Raw genomic sequence first — 9,712 nt, forward strand, 5'->3', positions numbered from 1 at the left:
TGAACTCTGAACTGACAGGTACCGTTCAGAAACTGATCAGTTCAGTTAAATGTACAATGAGTCCCCGCTTAATGATGGGTTTAGAGACTGAAATGTCCGTCGTAAAGCAGCTTTCGTTGTTAAGCGTGACCCTAGATTTAGATACGCTTTAATTTTTACACATAAATACAGTATAAAAAACGAACAATGTTCTCGTGCGTACAGCGTGAGAAAGAGCGATCGCGTTGCCGAGATGAGCTTATCATACACAACACTCCACTACACTCCACAATCTTCGCAGTTTGAGATTCGTTTGGTTACTTATTCGCAGCTCCTTATTCGGCGGCTGAAGTTGGTTCCTTATTCAAAAAGGTTGTTTTCACGATGCGTGTTTGCTCTGCGCTTTGTTTAAAAGAAATAGATTAAACAAACGAGCATAGGAGCATACATGTTACGGCTGTGCTCTGTGTGTGTTTGCTGTCTTGTTGTTGTGTCTGCCTGTTTGTTCCTCCGTGTCCCTAGGTGGTGCTGTCCTGGAGGTAACACCCTGCCATCCAGGAAGTCCATCCAGGAAGTCCCCAGAAGGGCGTGGCAAGAGGCCAGAAGAGGAGAGCGAGAGGAAGGTGGAGCAGGGGCTCTTTGTGTTTGTTGACTGGTTGTATCCAGGTTGTGTTACTGTGTTACACCCACACACTGAGTGTTCTGTGTGGGTGGCTCAGGGTTGAACTGTGTGTCCTGATTTAGTGTATGTTGCCAGAAGGGGGTAGGTGCCATTTTCTTTGTATGTATGTCTGTTTCCTCCTGTTTTTTTTGTGTGGGTTAGGGAGTTAGTGTAGTTGCCTGTTCTTTGGTTGTTTTGTACTTATTTTGTAGTTGTAGCTAGTTTTGGTGTCTGGACTTAAGCCCTATCCGGACGGGATTAGTTTTTCAGGGGGACGTCTGTGAAAAATATTTCACCCTTGTACTCAGTGATAAAACTCTTGCATCCGGACAGCAATTGAAAAAACAGGAGGACCCGTGAGTTTTTGGCTTTCTCGGTCACATGACATCGCCTTGTCACGTGATAGCATGTTTAATAATGTCACACTGCCAACTCTGATGATTCCTTTTTAACTTTTAACTTTACTACTGTTCAGTTCAGCATTTAAGATCTCCGTTTAAGTTAGGCTATTTTGTTAAACCAATATAGAAAACACATTATAAAAAATCGCTAATGAATGTAAATAGCTAAATAAATCCGTTAAATAAAATAAAATAAATCCATTAAAAAATCCAGTAAATCCATTTTCGCTCGCCGCTGTCTTTACGTGGATCTCTGTGAAAACGCGCGCCCAACGTGTAACTACGGTGCGTGGCAGTGGACATATAGCTGTTTTATTAAACGCGAGGTGATGTCTGCATGTATAAACTCAGACATGTGGATCCGGACGGGACTAAAATTACCAGACGACCACGGAGTACAGCGAAAAACAGTAGGTAATTCCGCCTGTAATTTTCTCTGAGGACGTCTGAGAAAAACACGGACATGCTCGTTCCGGACGGGATTAAAATCACAGAGGACCCCCCGTAAAAGAGAAAATTACCCCAGGACCCCCTGAGAAACTAATCCCGTCCGGATAGGGAGTGGGGTTTACTTTGGTTTGTTTGTTGTTTTGGCCTGGCTTACCCCTGGAGAGATGGCTTGGTGTACTTATGTGTTATCCTTGTATATTATATGTGAATGTAAATACACGATTGACTAAAAACCCTTGTGTGTTGGTTCATGTTCTGTTGGAACATTAACTCCTGGTCCGGTTACCTTTGGGGGGGGAAACATAACAATACATTTAAGAGGTTATTGTTTTCCATACTGATTTTGTGAATGTAGAAAAAAAATAAAAATATAATGAAAGCATTCCTTATGTAAAATGGTTTCTATTTCAAGTCGTTCCAATTGTATGCAATTTGTACATGATGATTGAATTCGTCAGCATTTCTAACGTAACGAAACATATTCTTAGATTTGAAAACTAAACACAGAAATGCTAATCTAGAACACAAATTAATTGGAAGAAGAAATACCAGCACACAACATGGCATATTGAGCAGTGGGCATATAAGTGAACGGAATTAAATGGGCAGGTTCAGAAGCTTATTGAAGGCCTTATTGATGGTGGACTAGAGAAATAACAAATGCATCATGAAGAACAGGTCACTCCTTAAGAGAGGAACCTGATTTTAGCCTGATCCAACATCATTTTATACCTCAAATATATCTGGAAACACAACATATTGAGTAGGTAAGCGCACAGAAAGCGCACTGAAATGATTCAGAGGGGCAAGTTCAGAGGCCTGCTGTATGCCTATAATGTGTTGAGCCAGACAAGCAACACATGCATCATACGTAAACGGTTACTATCTGTAAGAGAAACCTCTTTTTGGCCTGGCCCGACATCATTTTCTGCCTCAAATCTAACAGGAAACATGGCATATTGAGTAAAGCGCACAGGTGAAATGGTTCAGAGGGGCAAGCTCAGAGGTATGCTGGATGCCTGTAAGGTCTTGGGCCAGGCAAACCTCAATTGCATCATACATAACTAGTTCCTATATGTATGAGACACCTGACTTTGGCCTGGCCCAGCATCATTTTATGGCTCAAATCCAACAGGAAACATGGCATATTGAGTAAAGCGCACAGGTGAAATGGTTCAGAGGGGCAAGCTCAGAGGCCTACTGTATGCCTGTAAGGTCCTGGGCCAGGCAAAACTCAAAACTCAACTTGCCCCTCTGAACCATTTCCACGTGCACTTTTTAGCGCACGTGGAACACTTCATTATTTAAAACATTACAAGCACATGTTGAATGAAATTTGACTTTTATTTGTAACATTCTCTAAACGTGAGTTTTCAATGGAAAAAGTCACACCACCAACTGATAAAATCCATATCCAATATATACAGTCATTTTTAAGTCCTTCAGTTAACTTCTGTTTACCCTCCACTGTCTGCAGGCCTTGTTGCATATATTTTGCAATTAGTAAATCTATAATATAGGCCTACAATAAAGACAGTAAAAAGACCAAAAAGTACGAGAAGGAGTTATAGGCTACTGAGTGTTTTCATTACACGAATGCAGATGGGCATTTTTCACAGGTAATGGGGAACTTCCCGTTTCTTCTTTCACAAACGAATGTGTTAATTTGTTGCCTAACAAAACCTATACAACAGAAAACGTTCAGCTTAACACATAGATTTGCAAACTCTACCTTAATTATTTGTATGTGGTCGTCCTCACGTTATCTATCATTGATTTGGGCTAGAGCGACTAGTTTATCAGGTGACCAGTCGGCTAAAAATGCTTAGTAGTTTGGTGCTGTATGAGACATTTTACTGCACAAGAAAATGGTTTCACGTTGGGCTTAGAGGGCAAACGGTAGATTTGACTTGATGTGTATGTGACCTGGCTGGTGGGGCACGGGAGAAGAAGTCTATCTGTGACCGTGTGTGCTGTGCTGAAGACGCGTCCTTCCACTCGCTGAACTAAACTGCTGCTGCAGCGCATCTGGTGTTAAAGGAAGAGAGAGGTCGGGTGTGTGCGAGGTGGTGGCTCATTTCAGGGCATTGTTTTAATCGCTCAGGTTTTCAAAAGATCATTTCAAACCGACCTCAGTTAAATGATGATAATAATAATAATAATAATTATTATTATTATTAAAAAACGAAGTTTCAAAAGGGCACTTTCGTTGATAAAGGGCAGAGTTGGTGGTGCTTTAGCACCACCTGATGTCTATGTGTGCACGCCACTGCTCAAGGGTGTTAATTATTTTAAATAAAATACACACTGGCTATACGAAGTTCACCTCTGACCACGACTTTGCAGTATTACAGCAGTATTATGTCTAAATATCTAGTTAGGACAAAACTAGAGTGGTCAAAGAACTAAGTTAAAATCACTGTAACTCCGGAATATCATCTGTAGCGTTTTTATGCGTGTGCAAACGAGGGGACTCTGAATTCGGCACAAGTTCGTTTGAAAAAAATCTCCGTCGTGCCTGCTGCTTGCATGAGTTAAATGAAAATGAGCACTTTCTTCTTTGACTTACATCTTTGTCCTACCACCTTATTAACTTTCTGTTCCACCCCTGACGGGTGAAGGAACATCTGCAGAAACCCACACCTCATTATAATTCGCATGGTTCAAAGTGAGAGGGAAAGTAGCGGTTTATAATCTGGAAAATACGGGTAGCAATCACGGGGGCTCCGCTGTGGCGTGTCGATGTCGCGTTCGAGGAGGGTTCCGCTCTTCAGCGCTGTTTGCAGGATTCATCCACCTTTACAAGGTGGAATTCAAGCACATGCCCGACACTTTCAAGGTCCGTTTTCAATATTGTCCAGCACCTTCAGCTTAATTAAATTAAGCACGTAGTCGTCTGTAACTGCACCAGCCTCAATTTGTCCAATTAGACTGTTTATTTCCTCTTTTATTCTGTCGTGAAAAGACATTTCTGCTGCTTTCAAGTCCAACTATGAGCGATTGCTTCTGACTGGAGTCTAAGCCCCGCCCCAAATTCAGGCGAGCATTCCTATTGGACAGTGATTAGATTTCATTCTGGCACGAACACAGCTTCGCAGAGACACACAGTGGAATACAATGACGTTCAGTCGATTGCATTTCAAGGTGGCTTCTGGCACGAATTCAGCGTTTCTTTCTTTAAATACAAATCCACACACACTGGAGCTTTTACTTTTCATTGTGGCATGTTTTCATCACATCAGTGTTTAAATCAATCTCGTGATCATTTCATTTAAAGGAGACATTTATGTCAGAAATACCGTACGGTGAAAAGCAATACCTCGGTGCCGTGATTACATTTTGAGCTGTATTATATTAAATTCTGGCACAAATTCAGCGTTTTGGTTTTGAATAGTAATTCTTGTGTATTGTTTTTCAAAAAAGAGATAAAGTGCTTTGAAATGTAATGTAATAGTGCTTTTGCATTTCATTGTGGCACGTATTCTGCATGTTTGTATGGAAAAGCAATGCATTTTGTGGATTGCATTTCCATTTTTGCCTAGTAGCGATTACATTTCGAATAGGCACGGAATCATCTCCATAAGTACACATAATTGTCTCTACAGACATTATTTGCATTTACTGTGGTTATTTCGTACCTGAGAGAGGGGATGATAAAGAATGTGTTAAAACAGACACAGGACACGCGAACCTCCGCTCACGGCTGCACCATTTTATGAACAATGCAGACCCAGCGCGCGCTCCTCTCGTTCCCCCCGCCCAATCCGAACGAATCGCACCCCGATCTCTCGAACTCCTGACAAAACAGCAATCGCTCATACAAATCACCAATACATCAAAACAAACTTGCTTTGTTTTTTAGTTATCCCTTTCCCCAGTGCATCACACAAGTACCATGTCAATCCTGATCTTTTAAAAATGTAATGCGTTAGTTGCATAAACATTTTCCTTGTATTTGGACACTGAAAGACACCTTGAAGTTCAAATAGATTGTTTGATCAAATCAAATATATTTGTATAGCGCTTTTCACAACACATGTTGTCACAAAGTGCTTTACAGGATTTACAAGGTTAACAATACTATGGGTCCAAATCCCTAATGAGCAAGCCGGCGACAGTGGCAAGGAAAAAACTCCCTAGGGTGGGGAATAGGAAGAAACCTTTGGAGGACCAAGACTCAAAAGGGAACACATCCTCCATTGGGCGGCCCGTTAACACACAAATTACACAAAAACAAATTATACAGATGAGTAGACAAGTTACAAACAAATCACACAATCAGACTAAGTATAAAGTAACTAGAATGAAAGTTCAGGGTGTTGATATTGTCAATGTAAATGTCTTGTGATGAACGTCAGGTTTTCATTCCGTGTCGGAGTGATGATACTGAATTGTACGAGGCTGAAGTTGGTTACTTATTCGCAGTTTGAGATTCGTTTGGTTACTTATTCTCAGCTCCGTATTCGGCGGCTGAAGTTGGTTACTTATTCGAAAAGGTTATGTTCACGATGCGTGTTTGCTGCGCACATTGTTTAAAAACGATAGATTAAACGTTACATTAAACGAGCGTAGGAGCAGACATTTAAGAGGTTATTGTTTCCCATACTGATTTTGTGAATGTAAAAAATAAAAATATAATGAAAGCATTTCATTTGTAAAATGGTTTCTATTTCAAGTCGTTTCAATTGTATGCAGTTTGTACATGATGATTGAATTCGTCAACATTTCTAACGTAAGGAAACATATTCTTAGATTTGAAAACTAAAAACACAGAAATGCTGTTCTAGAACACAAATAATCGGAAGAAGAAATACCAGCACACAACATGCCATATTGAGCAGAGGGCAGATAGGTGAACGCATTTAAAGGGGCAGTTTCAGAGGATTATTGAAAGCCTTATTGATGGTGGGCCAGAGAAATAACAAATGCATCATGAAGAACAGGTCACTCCCTAAGAGAGGAACCTGATTTTAGCCTGATCCAACATCATTTTATACCTTAAATCTAACTGGAAACACGGCATATTGAGTAGTTAAGTGCACAGAGAGCGCAGTGAAATGGTTCAGAGGGGCAATTTCAGAGGTGTGCTGTATGCCTATAAGGCGTCGGGCCAGACAAATAACACATGCATCATACATAACTAGTTCCTATATGTATGAGCAACCTGTTTTTGGCCTGGCCCAGAATCATTTTATGCCTCAAATCTAACTGGAAACATGGCATATTGAGTAGTTAAGCACACAGGTGAAATGGTTCACAGGTTCAAGTTCAGAGGCCTGCTGTATGCCTGTAATGTCTTGGGCCAGGCAAAACCCAATTGTATCATACATAACTAGTTCCCATATGTATGAGGAACCTGGTTTTGGCTTGGCCCAGAATCATTTTAGCCCTCAAATTTAACTGGAAACACGGCATATTGAGTAAAGCGCATAGGTGAAATGGGTCAGACGGCCAAGTTCAGAGGCCTGCTGTATGCCTGTAATGTCTTGGGCCAGGCAAAACTCAATTGTATCATACACAAGTAGTTCCTGTATGTATGAGGAACCTGTTTTTGGCCTGGCCCAGAATCATTTTATGCCTCAAATCTAACTGGAAACATGACATATTGAGTAGTTAAGCACACAGGTGAAATGGTTCACAGGTTCAAGTTCAGAGGCCTGCTGTATGCCTGTAATGTCTTGGGCCAGGCAAAACCCAATTGTATCATACATAACTAGTTCCTATATGTATGAGGAACCTGGTTTTGGCCTGGCCCAGAATCATTTTAGCCCTCAAATCTAACTGGAAACAGCATATTGAGTAAAGCGCACAGGTGAAATAGTTCAGAGGGGCAATTTCAGAGGCCTGCTGTATGCCTGTAATGTCTTGGGCCAGGCAAAACTCAATTGTATCATACACAAGTAGTTCCTACATGTATGAGAAACCTGTTTTTGGCCTGGCCCAGAATCATTTTATGCCTCAAATCTAACTGGAAACATGACATATTTAGTTAAGCACACAGGTGAAATGGTTCACAGGGCCAAGTTCAGAGGCCTGCTGTATTCCTGTAATGTCTTGGGCCAGGCAAAACTCAATTGTATCATACATAACTAGTTTCTATATGTATGAGGAACCTGTTTTTAGCCTGGCCCAGAATTATTTTATGTGTCAAATCTAACTGCAAATATGGCATATTGAGTAGTTAAGCGCACAGGTTAAATGGTTCAGAGGGGCAAGTTCAGAGGCCTGCTGTATGCCTGTAATGTCTTGGGCCAGGCAAAACTCAATTGTATCATACATAACTAGTTCCTATATGTATGAGGAACCTGGTTCTGGCCTGGCCCAGAATCATTTTATGTGTCAAATCTAACTGCAAACATGGCATATTGGGTAGTTAAGCACACAGGTGAAATGGTTCAGAGGGGCAAGTTCAGAGGCCTGCTGTATGCCTGTAATGTCTTGGGCCAGGCAAAACTCAATTGTATCATACATAACTAGTTCCCATATGTATGAGGAACCTGGTTTTGGCCTGGCCCAGAATCATTTTAGCCCTCAAATCTAACTGGAAACATGACATATTGAGTAGTTAAGCACACAGGTGAAATGGGTCATACGGCCAAGTTCAGAGGCCTGCTGTATGCCTGTAATGTCTTGGGCCAGGCAAAACTCAATTGTATCATACATAACTACTTCCTATATGTATGAAGAACCTGTTTTTAGCCTGGCCCAGAATTATTTTATGTGTCAAATCTAACTGCAAACATGGCATATTGAGTAGTTAAGCTCACAGGTGAAATGGTTCAGAGGGGCAAGTTCAGAGGCCTGCTGTATGCCTGTAATGTCTTGGGCCAGGCAAAACTCAATTAAATCATACACAACTACTTCCAGTATGTATGAGGAACCTGTTTTTAGCCTGGCCCAGAATCATTTTATGCCTCAAATCTAACTGGAAACATGACATATTGAGTAAAGCGCACAGGTGAAATGGTTCACAGGGGCAAGTTCAGAGGCCTGCTGTATGCCTGTAATGTCTTGGGCCAGGCAAAACCCAATTGTATCATACATAACTAGTTCCCATATGTATGAGGAACCTGGTTTTGGCTTGGCCCAGAATCATTTTAGCCCTCAAATTTAACTGGAAACACGGCATATTGAGTAAAGCGCATAGGTGAAATGGGTCAGACGGCCAAGTTCAGAGGCCTGCTGTATGCCTGTAATGTCTTGGGCCAGGCAAAACTCAATTGTATCATACACAAGTAGTTCCTGTATGTATGAGGAACCTGTTTTTGGCCTGGCCCAGAATCATTTTATGCCTCAAATCTAACTGGAAACATGACATATTGAGTAGTTAAGCACACAGATGAAATGGTTCACAGGTTCAAGTTCAGAGGCCTGCTGTATGCCTGTAATGTCTTGGGCCAGGCAAAACCCAATTGTATCATACATAACTAGTTCCTATATGTATGAGGAACCTGGTTTTGGCCTGGCCCAGAATCATTTTAGCCCTCAAATCTAACTGGAAACAGCATATTGAGTAAAGCGCACAGGTGAAATAGTTCAGAGGGGCAATTTCAGAGGCCTGCTGTATGCCTGTAATGTCTTGGGCCAGGCAAAACTCAATTGTATCATACACAAGTAGTTCCTACATGTATGCGAAACCTGTTTTTGGCCTGGCCCAGAATCATTTTATGCCTCAAATCTAACTGGAAACATGACATATTTAGTTAAGCACACAGGTGAAATGGTTCACAGGGCCAAGTTCAGAGGCCTGCTGTATGCCTGTAATGTCTTGGGCCAGGCAAAACTCAATTGTATCATACATAACTAGTTTCTATATGTATGAGGAACCTGTTTTTAGCCTGGCCCAGAATTATTTTATGTGTCAAATCTAACTGCAAATATGGCATATTGAGTAGTTAAGCGCACAGGTGAAATGGTTCAGAGGGGCAAGTTCAGAGGCCTGCTGTATGCCTGTAATGTCTTGGGCCAGGCAAAACTCAATTGTATCATACATAACTAGTTCCTATATGTATGAGGAACCTGGTTCTGGCCTGGCCCAGAATCATTTTATGTGTCAAATCTAACTGCAAACATGGCATATTGGGTAGTTAAGCACACAGGTGAAATGGTTCAGAGGGGCAAGTTCAGAGGCCTGCTGTATGCCTGTAATGTCTTGGGCCAGGCAAAACTCAATTGTATCATACATAACTAGTTCCCATATGTATGAGGAACCTGGTTTTGG

This window comes from Brachyhypopomus gauderio, unplaced genomic scaffold (genome assembly GCF_052324685.1).
Source record: "Brachyhypopomus gauderio isolate BG-103 unplaced genomic scaffold, BGAUD_0.2 sc40, whole genome shotgun sequence".
Lineage (NCBI taxonomy): Eukaryota > Metazoa > Chordata > Actinopteri > Gymnotiformes > Hypopomidae > Brachyhypopomus > Brachyhypopomus gauderio.